Source organism: Oncorhynchus mykiss, chromosome 23 (genome assembly GCF_057628025.1).
Source record: "Oncorhynchus mykiss isolate SJ-2025 chromosome 23, ASM5762802v1, whole genome shotgun sequence".
Lineage (NCBI taxonomy): Eukaryota > Metazoa > Chordata > Actinopteri > Salmoniformes > Salmonidae > Oncorhynchus > Oncorhynchus mykiss.
The window spans coordinates 12,646,068-12,667,450 of NC_143044.1; positions in this window are offsets into that span (position 1 = coordinate 12,646,068).

Below are 21,383 nucleotides of genomic sequence, written 5' to 3' on the forward strand. Positions count from 1 at the left end.
ATCTTCATCCCCATGTGCAGTTGCAAACCTTAGTCTGCCTTTTTATGGCGGTTTTGGAGCAGTGGCTTCTTCCTTACTGAGCGGCCTATGTCAATACAGGAATTGTTTTACTGAGGATATAGATACTTTTGTACCTGTTTCCTCCAGCATCTTCACAAGGTCCTTTGCTCTTGTTCTGGGATTGATTTGCACTTTTGGCACTAAAGTACATTCATCTCTAGGTGACAGAACACATCTCCTTCCTGAGCGGTATGGTGGCTGCGTGGTCCCATGGTGTTTATACTTGCGTACTATTGTTTGTACAGATGAACGAAGCAGGTACGGGGAGTCAAGCATTCAATATAGGAGAGGAAATAAACAGGTGATGAATGAGTCCAGGTGAATCCAACATCGCTGATGCGTATGACGAGGGAAGGCTGTTGTGCGTAATAGATGTCAGGAGTGCATGATGCAGGGCAGCCTGGCATCCTCAAAAGCCAGAGGGGGGAAGAGCGGGAGCAGACGTGACACTTTCAGGCGTTTGTAAATAGCTCCCAAGGATGAACCAGACTTGTGGAGGTCCACAATTGTTTTTCTGAGGTCTTGGCTGATTTCTTTTGATTTTCCCATGATGCCAAGCAAAGAGGCACTGAGTTTGAAGATAGGCCTTGAAATACATCCACAGGTGCACCTCAAATTGACTCAAATGATGTCGATTAACCTATTAGAAGCTTCTAAAGCCATGACACCATTTTCTGGAATTTTCCAAGCTGTTTTAAAGGCACAGTCATCCTAGTGTATGTAAACGCCTGACCCACTGGAATTGTGATAGTGAATTATAAGTTAAATAATCTGTCTGTAAACAATTGCTCGAAAAATTACTTGTGTCATGCACAAAGAAGATGTCCTAACCAACTTGCCAAAACTATAGTTTGTTAGCAAGACATTTGTGGAGTGGTTGAAAAACAAGTTTTAATGACTCCAACCTAAGTGTATGTAAACTTCCGACTTCAACTGTATATATATATATATATATATATATATATATATATATATATATATATATATTCAATGACTGTGTTTTCATGATATAATCTTGAAGCACATTCAAAAGACCAGTCACATGGGATATGACATCACTTTCACAGGGTATTTTCACAAGGACGTCACTTTCACAAGGTATTAGAAGGGTGGAGTTAAGGGATGGTTTGGCCTTTTATTTCCATGGCAATTGCCAATCGTCCACTATGGGCAATGTGAGTTCCTGCTACCATCTAGTAGGCTCGTGTCTCAGAACTTTGTGGGTTCAATCCCAGTGCTAGACACTCTTTTTGTAATTTTTGTAACTTTTTGAAACAACAACCGTCTCTATTTTCATTGAGCAAATCATAGCTACCTTTAGGCTAGTGCTTTAGATAAATCCTTGATTTGATAAAAACAAAGGTATGACATTATACAGTAATTACTTGAGACAAACATGTCAATGAGAATCTTCTATTTTGTTTGTGTGTGTGTGTGTGTGTGTGTGTGTGTGTGTGTGTGTGTGTGTGTGTGTGTGTGTGTGTGTGTGTGTGTGTGTGTGTGTGTGTGTGTGTGTGTGTCAATCACTCCAAGGAGTTTTGGGGGCTAATCTTCCGTTTTTCAATGGCTTGACACTGCAAATCATAGCTACTTCTATACTACTGCTTTAGATAATTCCTTGATTTCATAAAACAATGGTTTGACATTATACAGTTATTACTTTATACAAACATGTTCATGAAAATCTGGAACATTGAAAATTATGATCATTTACATGAGCAATTTAGAATATCCTGTGAAATTACTCGTATTTATTATAATACACATGTTTGTAAACCCCTCAACCAGCAACTGTATTTAAATCACTTCTGATTATGATTGACATTGCATGATTTTATTTTCGTTCTTATTGATTGGTATCCTTTTTCATTTTCAAAATATAGAATCATTATGCTGCATCATATATTTAATTGATTTGAATTATGTTTGGGATAAACCCCTATGCAGTTGTTAATTGGTGGAGTTATAAATCACAGATATATTTTGCTGTGTTTTGTAAGTACTACTCATAGCCATATATGATACAGTATATATATATACATCTATATATATATATATATATATATATATATATATATATATATATATATATATATATTGTATAGACAATCATGTTCATTCATTCCTCAGAAGGGAACAAGAAATCCTGACTTTTGAGTGATACTAATGTTATAAACGGTATGTTCATTCTGTTAACATTATGCCCCTCTATAATACAAAGGATATTTTGAGGCATCCATCAAACAACAAATTGAAGTTAACTTTGTTTTTCTCCAGACAAGATAATATGCACTATCTCCATAAAATATGCATCAATCAAGTATGATGTAAAGGACGTAAAGGACAATGTATTGCTCTAAGGATTTATTCAATTTGACTCTGTAATTGCTTGTAATTCACATGCTCATTATATTACAATTTAGTGCATTTAACAGCAGCTGGTCTGCAGATAATGGTAGGGCTATAGGGGGGGTACCGCTGGTCCCAAACTGATCCTCTCAAGGTGGAACTCTACAAACAATTACATTTTGTTGTGATCAATTGCACAATTCCCTGAGTGTTAAAATTAAGAACAAGAATGTAGAAGAAAATTATGAAGTGGGTGGTTTGCTGAAGACAAGGTTGGACATTTTCCCTCTGAAGATAAACGTAAGTCATTCTGAATTTGTGATAAAACCTTGTATGAACAATATAAATTACATTCTATTCATGCCAACACTAAGAAATGAAAAGTGGCTGTAGGCATGCCAGTTTTATAGTGGGTTCCAACATTTCTGTTAAATCACTTGCAGCCATCAGAGTAAGGCTTTGAAGGTGGCATAGCCATTCACTAGCTACATATAATGGTCTTTGTGTTTTTATGACTTTTGGCTAAACAGTTACTTCTTTCTTCACTGTACCTACTCTACAGTACATACAGTACCAGTCAAACTTTGGACAGACCTGCTCATTCAATGGTTTGTCTTCATTTTTACTGTTTTTTTACATTGTAGAGTAATAGTGAAGACATCAAAACAATGAAATAACACATATGGAATCATGTCATAACCAAAAAAGTGTTAAACAAATCAAAATGTATTTTAGGTTTTAGATTCTTCAAAGCAGCCACCCTTTGCCTTGATGACAGCTTTGCACACTCTTGGAATTCTCTCAACCAGCTTCATGAGGTAGTAGACTGGAATGCTTTTCCAACAGTCTTGAAGGAGTTCCCACATCTGCTGAGCACTTGTTGGCTGTTTTTCCTTCACTCTGCAGTCGAACTCATCCCAAACATCTCAATTGATGGGATGGTGCATCGCTGTCGAATGCTCTGGGAGCCATGCTGGCTAACACTTTGACACTTACGATCACCAACTTGTGATTGGAACAGTAGCAACAGAACGCATGATGCAACAAACGCATCTAAACAGCATTGTTGTCTGAACAGCATCTGAATATTTTTAGGTTCTGATGAAAATAAAGGTCTTAAACTTTATTTCTCAATTGAACCTTTTATTGTAAAAGATCAATGCGAACTTCATCATCCAAGCATCACACGGAACACATCCACAGCCAAACTCATTCCAGTCTAAGTAACATGTTGCGGTGACAAAAAAAACGAATCACAAGTTAGCAACCTAACAGCTAGACTAGTTTACAATGTACTACATCCCTGGTGAGCACAATAGACTAATGTAATTCTGTTTCGAAAAGAAATGCTGTCAGCTAAGCTAACAGCAGCTAAATTCCTCATGAGGGCAGCCATGTTTTTTATGTTTGACTTGGCGGAAACTCCTTAATCCCAGAATGCCATTCACTATAAGACGCAAATAAACAAAGTCAAAGATGGCTGTGCTCATTGCCTGAAAAATATTATTAACTTAGTTTAGCCACTTTTCAGCATATAACAAATAGTCAATGTACTTGTTACAGTGTATACAAGAACTGGTGTACATGACTTGAAAAGTCGTTCACTCTTTTTGACAAATCACAAAGCAAATAAAATGTTTTCACCTCATAGCTCATCACACCAAATACAAGCCTACTGCCTAGCCTAACCATAGAGTGGAAGCTAAACAGGGATGAAACCATTTCAGGGGGATTTGTGGGGCGATTAATTTCATTTGCGGATGGTTTTCATGTCAATGTGGTGTAGACATGGGGGAAGGTATCGTGGGGGGATAGGATGCAGGAAATATTACTATGATGGGGGATTTATCAATAAATGGGGGCAAACACGATAAGTTTATACTCTAAGGACAAATAAAACCCCTGGAAAGAGGGGTCTGAGCTGTCAACCCTGAGGTACAAAAGTTACAATCTGATACCATGTTCAAAACAACTGGGAACTGGGAAATCGCAGATTTCTGACTTCAGTACATTCAGTACAACTGGGATTTGGATAAAAACGAACTCTGGGAAAAATAGTTTAGAACGGTCATCCAACTCCAACTCAGGAACTCGGGCCTCTTTCTAGAGCTCCGACTTTCCGACCTGAAAATCATTGACGTCAAGATTGTACCTAGTGTTTTTTGGAGTTCACAGTTGTCTTGAAAGCACCCTAAGTCAGTAGAGTGAACTATCCCTTGTTATAACATCTTTGGTCTGACAGACACTTACGTGACAACCAGAATGCATTGTATGATTTCGACAAACATGGCGCCAGACATAGCATTACCTCATCATAATACGTATAACATTCAAAAATGTTATGCACGTGAGTGAGGACCCAAAAGTCCTGAGAAACTCAAACTCAAACGAGAATCTGACAAAGACAGAAGCAGGAACAGAGAGAGAAATAGAGACCTAATCAGAGGGAAAAAAGGAACAGGTGGGAAAAGGGTGAACGAGGTAGTTAGAGAAGATGAGGAACAGCTGGGGGAAGGAGAGGAAGAGAAGGTAACCTAATACGACCAGCAGAGGGAGACGGAGTGAAGAGAAAGAACAGGAACAAGACATAATATGACAATACATGACAGTACCCCCCCACTCACCGAGCGCCTCCTGGCGCACTCGAGGAGGAAACCTGGCGGCAACGGAGGAAATCATCGATCAGCGAACGGTCCAGCACGTCCCGAGAGGGAACCCAACTCCTTTCCTCAGGACCGTACCCCTCCCAATCCACTAGGTACTGATGACCACGGCCCCGAGGACGCATGTCCAAAATCTTACGGACCCTGTAGATAGGTGCGCCCTCGACAAGGATGGTCGGGGGGGAAGACGAGCGGGGGAGCGAAGAACGGGCTTAACACAGGAGACATGGAAGACCGGGTGGACGCGATGAAGATATCGCAGAAGAAGAAGTCGCACTGCGACAGGATTAATGATCTGAGAAATACGGAACGGACCAATGAACTGCGGGGTCAACTTGCGAGAAGCTGTCTTAAGGGGAAGGTTCTGAGTGGAGAGCCAAACTCTCTGACCGCGACAATATCTAGGACTCTTAGTTCTACGCTTATTAGCGGCTCTCACAGTCTGCGCCCTATAACGGCAGGTGCAGACCTGACCCTCTTCCAGGTGCGCTTGCAACGTTGGACCAAAGCCTGAGCGGAGGGGACGCTGGACTCGGCGAACTGAGACGAGAACAGCGGAGGCTGGTACCCGAGGCTACTCTGAAAAGGAGATAGCCCGGTCGCAGACGAAGGAAGCGAGTTGTGGGCGTATTCTGCCCAGGGGAGCTGTTCTGACCAAGACGCAGGGTTACAAAAAGAAAGACTGCGTAAGATGCGACCAATAGTCTGATTGGCCCGTTCTGCTTGACCATTAGACTGGGGGTGAAAGCCGGAAGAGAGACTGACGGAAGCCCCAATCAAACGGCAAAACTCCCTCCAAAATTGAGACGTGAATTGCGGACCCCTGTCCGAAACGACGTCTGACGGAAGGCCATGAATTCTGAAAACATTCTCGATGATGATTTGTGCCGTTTCTTTAGCAGAAGGGAGCTTAGCGAGGGGAATAAAATGAGCCGCCTTAGAGAACCTATCGACAACCGTAAGAATAACAGTCTTCCCCGCTGACGAAGGCAGTCCGGTGATAAAATCTAAGGCGATGTGAGACCACGGTCGAGAGGGAATGGGAAGCGGTCTGAGACGGCCGGCAGGAGGGGAGTTACCGGACTTAGTCTGCGCGCAGACCGAACAAGCAGCCACGAAACGACGCGTGTCATGCTCCCGAGTGGGCCACCAAAAACGCTGGCGAATGGAAGCAAGCGTACCTCGAACGCCGGGGTGGCCGGCTAACTTGGTAGAGTGAGCCCACTGAAGAACGGCCAGACGAGTAGGAACGGGAACGAAAAGAAGGTTCCTAGGACAAGCGCGCGGTGACGGAGTGTGAGTGAGTGCTTGCTTTACCTGCCTCTCAATTCCCCAGACAGTCAACCCGACAACACGCCCCTCAGGGAGAATCCCCTCGGGGTCAGTGGAGGCTACTGAAGAACTGAAGAGACGAGATAAAGCATCAGGCTTGGTGTTCTTAGAGCCCAGACGATAAGAAATTACGAACTCGAAACGAGCGAAAAACAGCGCCCAACGAGCCTGTCGCGCATTAAGTCGTTTGGCAGAACGGATGTACTCAAGGTTCCTATGGTCAGTCCAAACGACAAAAGGAACGGTCGCCCCCTCCAACCACTGTCGCCATTCGCCTAGGGCTAAGCGGATGGCGAGCAGTTCGCGGTTTCCCACATCATAGTTACGTTCCGACGGTGACAGGCGATGAGAAAAATACGCGCAAGAGTGGACCTTGTCGTCAGAGAGGGAGCGCTGAGAAAGAATGGCTCCCACGCCCACCTCTGACGCGTCAACCTCGACAACGAACTGTCTAGAGACGTCAGGTGTAACAAGGATAGGTGCGGATGTAAAACGATTCTTGAGGAGATCAAAAGCTCCCTGGGTGGAAACGGACCACTTAAAGCACGTCTTGACAAAAGTAAGGGCTGTGAGAGGAGCTGCCACCTGACCGAAATTACGGATGAAACGAAGATAGAAATTTGCGAAGCCGAGAAAGCGCTGCAGCTCGACGCGTGACTTAGGAACGGGCCAATCAATGACAGCTTGGACCTTAGCGGGATCCATCTTAATGCCTTCAGCGGAAATAACAGAATCGAGAAATGTGACGGAGGAGGCATGAAAAGTGCACTTCTCAGCCTTCACAAAAAGATAATTCTCTAAAAGGCGCTGGAGGACACGTCGAACGTGCTGAACATGAATCTGGAGTGACGGTGAAAAAATCAGGATATCGTCAAGGTAAACGAAAACAAAGATGTTCAGCATGTCTCTCAGGACGTCATTGACTAATGCCTGAAAGACAGCTGGAGCGTTAGCGAGGCCGAAAGGAAGAACCCGGTATTCAAAGTGCCCTAACGGAGTATTAAACGCCGTTTTCCACTCGTCCCCCTCCCTGATGCGCACGAGATGGTAAGCGTTACGAAGGTCCAACTTAGTGAAAAACCTGGCTCCCTGCAGGATCTCGAAGGCTGAAGACATAAGAGGGAGCGGATAACGATTCTTCACTGTTATGTCATTCAGCCCTCGATAATCTATGCAGGGGCGCAGGGACCCGTCCTTCTTCTTAACAAAAAAAACCCCCGCTCCAGCGGGAGAGGAGGAGGGGACTATGGTACCGGCGTCAAGAGCTACAGACAAATAATCTTCGAGAGCCTTACGTTCGGGAGCCGACAGAGAGTATAGTCTACCCCGGGGGGGAGTGGTTCCCGGAAGGAGATCAATACTACAATCATACGACCGGTGCGGAGGAAGAGAGGTGGCCCTGGACCGACTGAACACCGTGCGCAGATCGTGATATTCCTCGGGCACCCCCGTCAAATCACCAGGCTCCTCCTGTGAAGAAGAGACAGCGGAAACAGGAGGGATAGCAGACATTAAACATTTCACATGACAAGAGACGTTCCAGGAGAGGATAGAATTACTAGACCAATTAATAGAAGGATTATGACAAACTAGCCAGGGATGGCCCAAAACAACAGGTGTAAAAGGTGAACGAAAAATTTAAAAAGAAAGGGTTTCGTTATGATTACCAAAGACAGTGAGGGTTAAAGGTAGCGTCTCACGCTGAATCCTGGGGAGAGAACTACCATCCAAGGCGAACAAGGCCGTGGGCTCCCTTAACTGTCTGAGAGGAATGTCATGTTCCCGAGCCCAGGTCTCGTCCATAAAACAGCCCTCCGCCCCAGAGTCTATCAAGGCACTGCAGGAAGCTGACGAACCGGTCCAGCGTAGATGGACCGACAAGGTAGTGCAGGATCTTGAAGGAGAGACCAGAGTAGTAGCGCTCACCAGTAGCCCTCCGCTTACTGATGAGCTCTGGCTTTTACTGGACATGAAGTGACAAAATGACCAGCGGAACCGCAATAGAGACAGAGGCGGTTGGTGATTCTCCGTTCCCTCTCCTTAGTCGAGATGCGGATACCCCCCAGCTGCATAGGCTCAGCACCCGAGCCGGCGGAGGAAGATGGTAGTGATGCAGAGAGGGGGGCAACGGAGAACGCGAGCTCGTGATGACGAAGTGACGAAGATCAACCCGTCGCTCTATGCGAATAGCGAGTTCAATCAAGGAATCCACGCTGGAAGGAACCTCCCGGGAGAGAATCTCATCCTTTACCTCCGCGCGGAGACCCTCCAGAAAACGAGCGAGCAAAGCCGGCTCGTTCCAGTCACTGGAGGCAGCAAGAGTGCGAAACTCAATAGAGTAATCTGTTATGGATCGATTACCTTGACATAGGGAAGGCAGGACCCTGGAAGCTTCCTCCCCAAAAACAGAACGATCAAAAACCTGTATCATCTCCTCCTTAAAGTCCTGATACTGGTTAGTACACTAAGCCCTCGCCTCCCAGATTGCCGTGCCCCACTCACGAGCCCGTCCAGTAAGGAGAGATATGACGTAGGCGATACGAGCTGTGCTCCTGGAGTAAGTGTTGGGCTGGAGAGAAAACACAATATCACATTGGGTGAGGAACGAGCGGCATTCAGTGGGCTCCCCAGAGTAACACGGCGGGTTATTGATTCTGGGCTCTGGAGATTCGAAAGCCCTGGAAGTGGCCGGTGGATCGAGGCGGAGATGGTGAATCTGTTCTGTGAGGTCGGAGATTTGGGCGGCCAGGGTCTCAACGGCATGTCGAGCAGCAGACAATTCCTGCTCGTGTCTGCCTAGCATCGCTCCCTGGATCTCGACGGCTGAGTGGAGAGGATCCGGAGTCGCTGGGTCCATTCTTGGTCCGATTCTTCTGTTATGCACGTGAGTGAGGACCCAAAAGCGGTTTAACAAAAACAGAGTCCTTTAATGTCAAAACACAGGGAAGACATAGATCCTCTTCAGATGTATATAATGTCAAAATAGACAACCCGCAGAGAGGGTGACAAATGAATCATAAAGTCCTTCTGATATTTACAGAAGAGTCCCCCTTCTTAGCAGCAGAGGAGAATAGCTGGTTTAGAGTCCCCTTCTTAGCAGCAGAGGAGAATAGCTGGGTTAGCGGCGACAGACTGCTGGTCTCTCTGGGTAGGCGCGGGTCGTAGAGGACAGAGGTACCTGATCACACGTAGCATCAGATGAACAGGCAGATTCCGACAGGACGGGACAAGGGTGAAGCAAACAAGACGATAGTTTGGTTCTGGCATGAGAAACTCAAACGAGAATCTGACAAAGACAGAAGCAGGAACAGAGAGAGAAATAGAGACCTAATCAGAGGGAAAAAAGGAACAGGTGGGAAAAGGGTGAACGAGGTAGTTAGAGAAGATGAGGAACAGCTGGGGGAAGGAGAGGAAGAGAAGGTAACCTAATACGACCAGCAGAGGGAGACGGAGTGAAGAGAAAGAACAGGAACAAGACATAATATGACAATACATGACAAAAAAAGTATTTTACACACATTATATGTGTCCATTACAATCTATGCAAGAATTGGAATGCATGATTTGTCACCAGTGATGGAAAACATGTGAATAAAACATTCAATACATTATGATCCATATATATATCTATCTATATATATATCTATATATATATATATAGGTTGTGCTACAGTAGAAAGGACATCACGATATACAGAAAATAACCCACTTGTCCAAAGTACAATTTGTAAGGAAAACCACCACGAGGGCAATGCGGGCACCAGCCAGATAAGGTGCTGGGGGGACATATTGATGCAAGCCCTATTCTGACTAGAGATGTGCAATGTCTTCAGACTTGATCTCGGGAAACACCTTGGAAGCGGGCTCTCGTAGAAGAGAGACATTTTTTCGGCTCAGTCAAGCCTCAAACATAAATTGTCCAACAGTGGAATGGGCTACTTCTTATGTGAATTGACGAGGAGGCGGAACACACCTCAATTCAAACTGTTGTTAGAAAATAAAACTTGTTAGAAAATAATTTTAAATTGACAACCTGAAACAGCCTATAGATAATTAGAAGGCAGAGGGCCTTGGTTTGAGGGCAGGGCAGTTAACTGTCCTGTAACAATCACATTTTGGAACAATGAGAGCATTTTGACAACACACGCATGAAAAAATTACGCCGGGGCGACGGTTAGAGATATTTTGAAACCACGAGTATAAAGTTCAATTGTGCCTTGAATTCTAACTAAATTCCTGGCAGTGTCACCAGCAACGCATCCCCACACCATCACACCCCCTCCTCCGTGCTTCACGGTGGGAACCACACATGCGGAGATCATCCGTTCACCTACTGTGCTTCTCACAAAGACACGGTGGTTGGAACCAAAAATCTACAATTTGGAATCATCAGTCCAAAAGACAGATTTCCACCTGTCTAATGTCCAGTGCTCGTGTTAAAAGATTTTAAATAAGGTTTAAGATAAATGATTAAATAATTATACCCGGAAACTTAACCATTAGGGATTAGAGGTTATGTAGCATGAACAAGGAGTAATTAAAAATAATAAACACAGCTCCAACTAGGTTGGAGGGGTAAGAGAGGAATGCATGTGTGTGCCTAACGAATACAAAGAGGATCCTTAACCTATGTTTGAACCGACCCAGCTATAACTCTGGGGAGATAAGATAGGACAGGCAGAGCCCTCCCAGGTTTCCTGTATCTGGGGGGGACTGGAACTGTCAGCTGAGTGGTACTAAACTGTGGTGAGACTGCAGTAGAAAAAGAGACAATCCAAATGTTAGTGTGTATGTATGTGCGTAGGTTAGAATGTTATAAAAGGAACATCTTTGTGTATGTACGGCAGAGCTCTCTCATAAATAAACCTTGCTGACTGGGAGACTGGTTTCTGTCTGTTTCATTTAAATAAGAACCTATCAAATGTGTAGTAACAGACAGAGTGTTTTAATTGAATTGGTAAATGAAGATGAGAACAAAACTCACGTGACCCTCGTGTTTCTTGGCCCAAGCAAGTGTCTCTGGTCCTCTGAGAGCCAGTTTCATCATAGTGCTTGATGTTTTTGCGACTGCATTTGAAGAAACGTTCAAAGTTCTTGAAATTTTCTGAATTGACTGACCTTCATTTCTTCAAGTAATGATGAACTGTCATTTCTCGTTGCTTATTTGAGCTGTTCTTGCCATAATATCGACTTGGTATTATACCAAATAAGGCTATCTTCTGTATACCACCCCTACCTTGTCACAACACAACTGATTGGCTCAAACGCAGTAAGGAGTAAAAAAATTCCACAAATTAACTTTGAACAAGGCACACCTGTTAACTGAAATGCATTTCATGAAGCTGGTTGAGAGAATGCCAAGTGTGCAAAGCTGTCATCAAGGCAAAGGGTGTCTGCTTTGAAGAATCTCAAATCTAAAATATATTTTGATTTGTTTAACATTTTTTCGGGTACCACATGATTCCATATGTGTTATTTCGTAGTTTTGATGTCTTCACTATTATTTTATAATGTAGAAAAACAATCTTGTAGTAGGTGTATCCAAACTTTTGACTGGTACTGTACGTGAATGCGTTTTTGGTCTATTTGGTGATCGTAATGCATTTTATTTTGAGTTTGGTCATGGACAGTCATATCCCAAAACAATAATGCAACTGTGAGTTCTGTGACGTTGCATGGCCAATAATACTCCTCTCGACAAGTGAGAGTTTCACTGGATAGTTACTTTAAATGTGTCCTGTTTCCCATTCTGTCTCTATGAAGCAACAAGGTCTAGTGTGAGATGGGGCTGATTCCGGAGAAGCCTCCTCCTACTCTCTCTCCCTTTCACTCTTCCTCTTCCTCCCCCTATGTCTGACTCGTATAACTGACTGTTTACCGAGTGCTTTCATTTTTTCCTGTGGTGTTCCCTCTCCTTCCTGCTGTAAGTATACCATTTTAATGAGGAACGTTGACAGGTCCAGCACGTGATCCACCGCCGTGTATCCGTCACCAGAGAGAGAGAGAGAGAGAGAGAGCTGCTGAGTTGTAGATCTGTAGCCTCTCTCCCTCTATCCTCCCTCTCTCTATCCTCTCCTGACGCGTGAGCCGGAGTTGAGCAGCAGGTGCCATATTACTGTGTACAGAAAAGCAATTAGGAAGCACATTGGATGAATGAGGAGTGCATTAATATTAGCAAGTGCGTTTGTCTGTTGGTTTGATGCAAGTCCTTTTCATTTCTTTCTGCAACATTAAGATTGTGGCGCTCATGAATTCTCTGCTTAAACCACCATCTGCTCCCCTGTCTGGCCACACCGACACACTGAGGGGAAGGAGAGGGAGAGAAAATGCATTTATTCTCTTCTTTTTTTCTCTCCCTTTTTTTCACACAGAATGACTCAGTATTAGGATTTATGGAGATGTAAGGCACAGAACTAGAGACAGTGTTCTTAAATCTCGCTCACTTCTTTTGTCCATATCCTTAACTTTTGTTACTGACACAGAGGCATTGCACTTCATTGTCTTTAGCATAGACATATATCTAGCACCTGTACTGTACCTAGTCAATCAGGAAGTGACGATAACTCATAATATGTTAGGGGGTTGGTTGAATCATGACTTATAGTGCTTAGAACACTGTTCTGGAATGACGCACCACCACCATCCACCTCTCTACCCATCTCAGCCCATTGTCTAGTACTTGGCTGTTAATGTGATAGGGGCTGCGGCTACAGTATTGCACTGCATAAACCAATTATGAGATGCATTGTGTGATAGTATTTTTAGCCCGGCATGGTTTCTCTCCTCCTGGCTGGCTGGCTCCTGCATTACGGCCATCCTCTTCAGGGCAATCATCTCAGTGTCATGGTGGCGGCTTAATGACAACGCATCCAAACTGTTACCGCAAGATTACTGTCACCGCTGTCACTGTGATGATGCCCTGCGGGCAATGTGGGGGTGGGATCGGGGGTCGAGGAGGAAAAGGGAGTGGGGGATGAGAGCACCCCCACACCCCTAGCGATTAGCTAGCCTACAGTGAGTGCTAAGCAGTCTAATCTACCACTGGTGAGGGTTGGGCAACCTGGAAGGAAGGCATAGAGGAGAATCCTAGACCTGTTCTTTGTTTCATTTTTTATATACTGTAAATCCCTGCAGTCTGACTGAAATCGCAGATCCAAAATGAATCCTCCTCAGATTCTGTTCTCCCAGGGGCTGGTCGAAAAGGAATCCTCCTCAGATTCTATTGTCTCAGGGGCTGATCCAAAATGAATCCTCCTCAGATTCTATTTTCTCAGGGGCTGATCCAAAATCAATCCTCCTCAGATTCTATTCTCTCAGGGGCTGATCCAAAATGAATCCTCCTCAGATTCTATTCTCTCAGGGGCTGGTCCAAAATGGACCAACATTGCACTTCCAGTAGTGGCTCTGGAAGCCACTCATCTGGATGTCATCACAGGCATATGGGCACCATATCGTGTATGCATGTACTGTGTCTATTGTGACTGGTGCTGTGTGGTTTGACAGTTTGGAGCTCTGAAGTGTTATGAAATCAACACTTTCACACTGAGAAACCATCGGCTCTGAGACTCCCCTTGGAGCACATACCGTTAACACCCACTCCCTCAAACAAACACACACACGCACGCACGCACGCACACACGCACACACGCACACACGCACACACGCACACACACACATACACACACACACACACACACACACACACACACACACACCTCAACACCTAATATAAGTGCCACACTCTCGTCTGCATTCCTACCTCATATCCAATACATTGCTCTCCTGCATGGAAAACATGGCATTCCAAACCGGCACACTGAGTCCGTTGTGGATCCCAAGATTTTCCTCAGGACTTTTACATGATTGGGCCCATTTAACAGGTCCAAACGCTGGTGTCCCGTTCCAGACACTGTGACTTCTCTCTCGGCTCTTCCCCCATTACTCTTCCTCTGTGCAGCCCTTTGGAGGATCGTTCCTAAGCATCTCCAGTGCCAGGTGTGTCAGCCAGCAGAGATTTAACGACCTTGTCAGTAGCTGCTGTCCTAATCTGTCTAGCATACTCTGGCCCCCAGATTAAAGATCAGGACATTTGAAGTAGGCAGGGAGAGCAAGAGAAGAAAGGAAAAAAAGAGAAGTTGGCGTCCTTGTGCAAAAATTCCTTTATAAATAAGCATGTTTAATGTGGCTAGTCCCTAAGCAGACCTCCCCGCTAGATGTTTATGGCTGGAAAGCTGCAGCGGCCGTTCCTTTGAAAGGGGAAGGCAGACTTGGCACATTCTGCACCTAGTGTTCTGAATTAGCCTGTGCCTTTCTCTCCCTCGCTTTTCTTTTTATTTGTTCTTGCCTTAAAGTAGGCTCATTTATGAAAGCTTTACTGTGTAGCCATGTTCTGTTGTGAACGTTTGTGTGTGTGTTTGTCCCTGTGTGTGTGTGTGCATGTTTTTGTTTATATTCGGGTTTGTTGGAGAGAGACAGACACAGGTTAAAATGATGTGCCTCTGCTTGTGTGGCTGTGTTCTGCATTTGATTGTGATCCATTGGGGGTGTGTGTACTGTGTGTATGTCTGCACTGTTCTTTCCTCACAGTCACTGTTACCTAGGAATTTTCTTCCATCACTCAACAGGTTAGAAGCTGATACACCAGACTGTATTTTTCTGTGTAATCCTGTCTCATTGTTATTCTAGACTGCTAGCAGAGCTGAGTGTTTTCCCCGTAGCTCCAGTCATTAACAGCTCTAGAAGCTCTCTTAAGAGCACTTGCTAATTGCTCTCACTCACAGCTATCCGATGGGCTCGGCTATTATGCCTGATCTTGGGGGCCAGGCAATAATAATCGACAACCGATTCGCTCTAACACTGTGAAGATATCACACAACCAACGGGGGGCGCTCTAAGCTGTTAATACCTTCAATAACCAGTGCTCTTCTCTAGATATAGACATACAGAAGTAAAACAATGGCTTGCAGTGACCTGAGATTGAATTCTCCCACAATACATCCAACATTTAATATTCTATCTGGGTTCCATCTCGGTTCCTCCTTTTTTTGTACTCTGGATCCTATTACAGACCCAAATGACATGCAGGGGACTAGATGGACAGTGTGGTGTAGTTTGGGTGACAAGGGATCAGTAAACCAAAGCAGGGAGCTGCTATTATACATCTGGGAGTAGAATAGTGGGCTTCTGTAGGTGAAGGTTGTTAGTATTTTTTTCTTCTTTACCCAATGGTACGATGACAAAAACACTTGCACACACATGCATACAATAACCTGAGAAAGGCATCTCATACCAAGGTCACAGCCTTCACTTTTCTATTCTCTCTCTCTCTCTCTCTCTCTCTCTCTCTCTCTCTCTCTCTCTCTCTCTCTCTCTCTCTCTCTCTCTCTCTCTCTCTCTCTCTCTCTCTCTCTCTCTCTCTCTCTCTCTCTCTCTCTCTCTCTCTCTCTCTCTCTCTCTCTCTCTCTCTCTCTCTCTCTCTCTCTCTCTCTCTCTCTCTCTCTCTCTCTCTCTCTCTCTCTCTCTCTCTCTCTCTCTCTCTCTCTCTCTCTCTCTCTCTCTCTCTCTCTCTCTCTCTCTCTCTCTCTCTCTCTCTCTCTCTCTCTCTCTCTCTCTCTCTCTCTCTCTCTCTCTCTCTCTCTCTCTCTCTCTCTCTCTCTCTCTCTCTCTCTCTCTGGCTCTGTCTCTGTCCGTCTCGTTCTCTCTCACAGGCATACACGGACACCCAGCCCAGCCGGTTTGTGAGCCATCAAATATATAATTTTCTTCAAATGCACCTTTTGGACTAGTTTGTCTATATCCAATATGAGCTGGAGACTCTCCCTGTCGCTCCGACGTTCTCCGTCTTTCACAAATCACACGGCAGCAGGGCTGCGATCTGAGAAGGACAATTTGCCAGCGGTATGCATGAGTAGGCAGGGAATTCACCATCCATTAGATTGACCAGAGAGAGGGAGAGAGAGGAGAGATGGATGTACAGAGTAAAGGAGAGAGAGAATCACATGGCTACCTGCTTTCTTGCTTTTGACAGCCCACTACCATTTTATGCATAAGAAAAAAAAAGACCACACAAATATCTATGATTCCTGTGAGCCTGTAGTATGTGTATGAGTTTATATGTGAGGCCTGTTCAATCCCCTATCCCTCTTGCCTCTCTCCTTGATAGAAGGACTGTATTCCTGTGTGTGCTGGAACTCTTTCAATGTGGAGGTCATTTTCTTCCTAGCCCATGAGCTCAGTGTGGAGTAGCAGACAGGTTTTTACACATCTGTGTTTCTGCTAGGTGTGTGTGTGTGGTGTGTGGTGTGTGTTGTGTGTGTGCACGCAAGAGAGACATAAATAGTTTTTCTTTTGAGAAAGATAGTGAAAGAGAGAGAGATTCCTGCAGCAGACAGATTTGGCATTGCTGAGTTGAGTTTTGCAGAACACATGAAGCCCCTGAGTGGTCCCACTTCCGCAATGAAGGAGAGTGTAAATTCTCCTTCTCTCCCTTTATAACTCACACCTGACCAAAGCAGTCTACTCATAGCACTACAGCGCTACAGGCCAACGAGATTAATAGTTTCACTACCTGCTGTGTTCCAATAGTCTTTGAAATCCTTCTTTCCTCGTCTCCTCTCCTTAATTACGACTGAGCTGCCTGCTCATTACAGTACCATGATGTTACAGTATACCAACCTGCCTCAGCCTGTGATATTTACCTTTTTTAGCAGTGTTATTTCAATCTAATAGACACCGACTGGAGTTACTAGCGGATATCCTTAAGCCATGGTATTCACACACACGTAGAAATACACTTACACAAGAAACAGAAGCGCGAACCCGTTGCCACATGCACACAGACACAGACATACGATATGTAGATGTATTACATTGACACGTGCACACACACATTGACACGTGCACACACACACACACACGCAAGCACACACACACACCTAGTGGAGTGTTGCTCTTATGCCCCTCAGGCACAGCCCTGTTGGGAGGGATCTGTTTTCCACTAAACTAACCTTGATCAATACCCTGCCATGGACCCTGCAAACCCCACTGTTCCCTCTGCCTCTGGATTTCAGTATCACACCTCTTTGAATGCTGTAGCCACAGGCTAATAGTGTGTGTGTGTAGGTGGCTGGCTGTGGGGTCCAGCATATGCAGGTCTAACTTGCCCTCTGAACTCAGTCTGTGAAGAGAAATGAGAGCCACTGGGCATATGCAGAGAACGCCATGTCATTTACCTGGGTTTTGTATTTTGTATGTTTAGTTAGGCAAGAGGGACTTCAACATAAGCATGCACACACACACACACACGCACACGCACACACACGCAAGCACACACACACACACACACACACACACACACACACACACACACACACACACACACACACACACACACACACACACACACACACACACACACACACACACACACACACACACACACACACACACACCCTGACAAGCCAACTCACTATTGCCTCAAACACACACCTTTGCTCCCTCGCCTCAAACACACTTCAAAGGTTTCACATTTTTGGAAGCGATATCCCGGCGATAGTATTCCCCTGTTTCAAATGCCTAATCGCTCTCTTCATGTGCCCTTTCATGCCTCCTGCCTCTGTGTAGGCCCCTCTGTGCTTCAAACCCAACAGTTAACATTCAGCAGAACACTACCAAAACAACCTTTGGCTCTCAAAGGTATCTGCTTTACACAGTATTCTTTACATATGCTGTGTATTTAGGCTTTTTCTGGAGCTCTGCCATTGAAACAAAGCTTTTGAAAAATGCTACAGGGATGTGGTCAACTTCAGTTCTAATCACAGATAGTTTGTTGCAGCTAAATGAGGCACTGTCTTCATCTTGAATGATCTAGAGTCAATTATGAATGGGATCTTCTTTTTGTGACAACACTTTATATGTGTTTTGTGTCTTTGAATGTCTGTATGTGCTTTTACTGCATGTTCCTGTTTCCTGTATGTGAATTTGTGTTTTGGTCCCTTATGGATAAGCATTTGTATGCATAAGCGTGTGTATGTGGGTGTGGGTGTGGGTGAGTGTGAGGAGGTAAGTGCAGCTGATCCAGATGTGTTTAAGTGGGTCAGGGGAAGCCCACAGACCCACGCAGGGGTTATGGGTAGACGGCGAGGCACTGTGGGGGAGGGTGTGTGTGTCGAGGAGGACAGTGCCCTGATTACACTCCGATTGGGAGTGGGAATTCAGCCCCTCGATCTATCTGCCCTCTCCCATCCCTCCTCTCCTCCCTCTCTACCTCCCAGCGCTATGCTTCTACTACCATGATGTTTAATCACCACACCACTGTTTACTACACACGTTGACCTTTACCATAACAAGGGTGCTAACACAGCATCATGGCATTCTATATTTTGCATATCCCTATGTCATCATCATTGTTTTTGTGTGGTAATGTCTTTGTAGGATACCCCCCATCGTAGAATGAACATTGCTGAATATTTAAGTATAACTCATTCAATGGAACAGTTTTTGCATGATTTTCTGAAGCAGGATGATGAACTACTCTCCGCCACTCTTTGTGTCTCTTCCCAGTGTAGGCTGGACTTGGCCACAGCACCTGAGCTGGGAGGACTGGGAGAAGAGATGGTAGAGGGCAGCTCCACAGACTGGAGCAGTGCAAACGGGCCTCAAACAGGTAGGGAGCCGTGCCAAGTCTCCTTGCCAGTGTCCGTCGTGCCCGCTGACGTTCATCGTCTGTAGGCTTCCATCAGGGCCTCTCTCTCTCTCTCTCTCTCTCTCTCTCTCTCTGATCTGAAATTAAGATGATTCCATTGGGCCTCTGGTAAAGGGTGCACAGGCCCATTAGGAAAAATGCTCATCAGATCTCGAATTAGGGTGGATAGGAGTGGACTGGAGTGTTATGTGTGGTTAGCGAGTGGTCTCACATCTGCACTGGAATGTTGTTTGAAATTAGGTTAAAAGGTCGGTGTGTGTCTCTGCATGAGTTTGATTGTGTGTACATGCATTTTTTGTCAACTCCCGAACTCTCCTCCCTTTGGTTATTGAACTGTGATACAATAATGGATCTATGATTTTAGTTTGTCTTTGGTCCAAATTAGTTTTTGGTGTAAACATACACACACACAAACAAGTGTTTAAACTGAAATTACAGGAGCTCAAATACAATCTCCCGAACTCTGGATGGTAGAAGCTGTAAATCACACCTGGCCTAATCACACTACAGTATATTCAGTCTACACTGAGTGTACAAAACATTAAGAACACCTGCTCTTTCCACGACATAGAATCCAGGTGAAAGCTATGATCCCTTCTTGATGTCACTTGTCACATCCACTTCAACCAGCGTAGATGAAGGGGGGGAGGGAGGTTAAAGAAGGATTTTTAAGCCTTGAGACAATTTAGACAAGGACTGTGTATGTGTGCCATTCAGAATGGGCAAGACACAAGAGTTAATGGGGTATGATGGAAGATGCCAGGCACACGTGTTTGTGTCAAGAACTGCAACGCTGCTGGGTTTTTCAAGCTCAACAGTTTCCCCCGCTACAGGACATCCAGCCAACATGACAACTATGGGAAGCATTGGAGTCATCATGGGCCAGCATTCCTGTGGAACGGTTTCGACACCTTGTAGAGTCCATGTCCCCACGAATTCAGGCTGTTCTGAGGGAAAAGAAATAGTAGGAAGGTATTCTTAATGTTTTGTACACTCAGTGAATATGCTTTGCAAATAGATGTGGGGACAGTAGGAGTACCAAGTATTTGTAGGGGACAAAGGGATATGATACCTAGCTGGGAATCTGAGAGGGGCATCTAGTAAGTAGCAGGCCTAAGGGACTGAATGAAAGGAATTTTGTCTAGGAGACAAATCAAGAAAGAATGGTAGGCCTAGTAGGAGACTAAGTGAGAAGGACAAATACAGTAGCTGGCTATGGACCGGCTGAAAGACACAGGTAGCTACTGTAGTTGGCTCGGGGACTGAGAGGATGAGTTACAGTAAGGTAACTGGTCTCATGCCTTTAAACATGGCTGTCTTGCCAAACGGCCCTGCAGCTACAGACTGTAGTGTGTGTACGGCCAAGCCTCGCCAAGCTGTTTCCACGGCCCAGAGGTCAAAGGACATGCTCAGAGTGGGCGCCAGGCAGAGACCAGCCAGACAGCCAACCTGGCCACACACACTCACACACACAGCCGGCCAGGGCTGAGCCTGCCAAGTCCAACATGCCGATGGCCAGACGGTGGGCATGAAGAGGTTAGCCCTTGCATGGCCGCCAAACACTGTCCGAGGAGGGAAGATTTGGCAGGACTGTTGTGCCCAAACATCCTCAGGCTGAGGTTAACTGGACTGAAACAGAACATAAGTGAGTGTGTTTGCATGTTTGTGTCTGTATACAGATAGGGCTTGGATTTGTTTACCCAGGGGTCTATGGGTTTTATACTGGCTGTCTGTTTGCTAGCTAGTGGTTGGCTAACCATTGTTATAGCCATTGCCTGTTGGTTATCTCTTCCCAGCGGACCCCCTTTTTGATCCACTGACCCCCCCCTCTGACCACATGGCTATCATCGCCCATGCCTACCACCCCGGCACTCCCCAGTTCCACTTTGGTGCAAGTCCAGGGCCCTGAGGTAAGATGGCAAGTGCTGAGGTTGGTAGAGTGATGGCCAGCCACACGCATGCTGCCACTCAGGACACACAGGCACTGTGTCCAGGGGCTGGGTTACACACACACATACACACACACACACACATCACGCACATCACACACATCACACACAGACCCTGTCCAGACCAAACATTAGCTACAGCCAAACAAAATCAAAAGCCTTGTGATAAACACACACTATAGCCAAACACTGACTATCGCCAAGTGCATCTGCTATACCACTATATGGCCCAAAGCATCTGCAGTACAAAACCACTTCAGGGGATCCCATCCCCTATTTCACTGGAAAATCCATTGGGAAAAACAAGTTGGACAATCAAATATTACA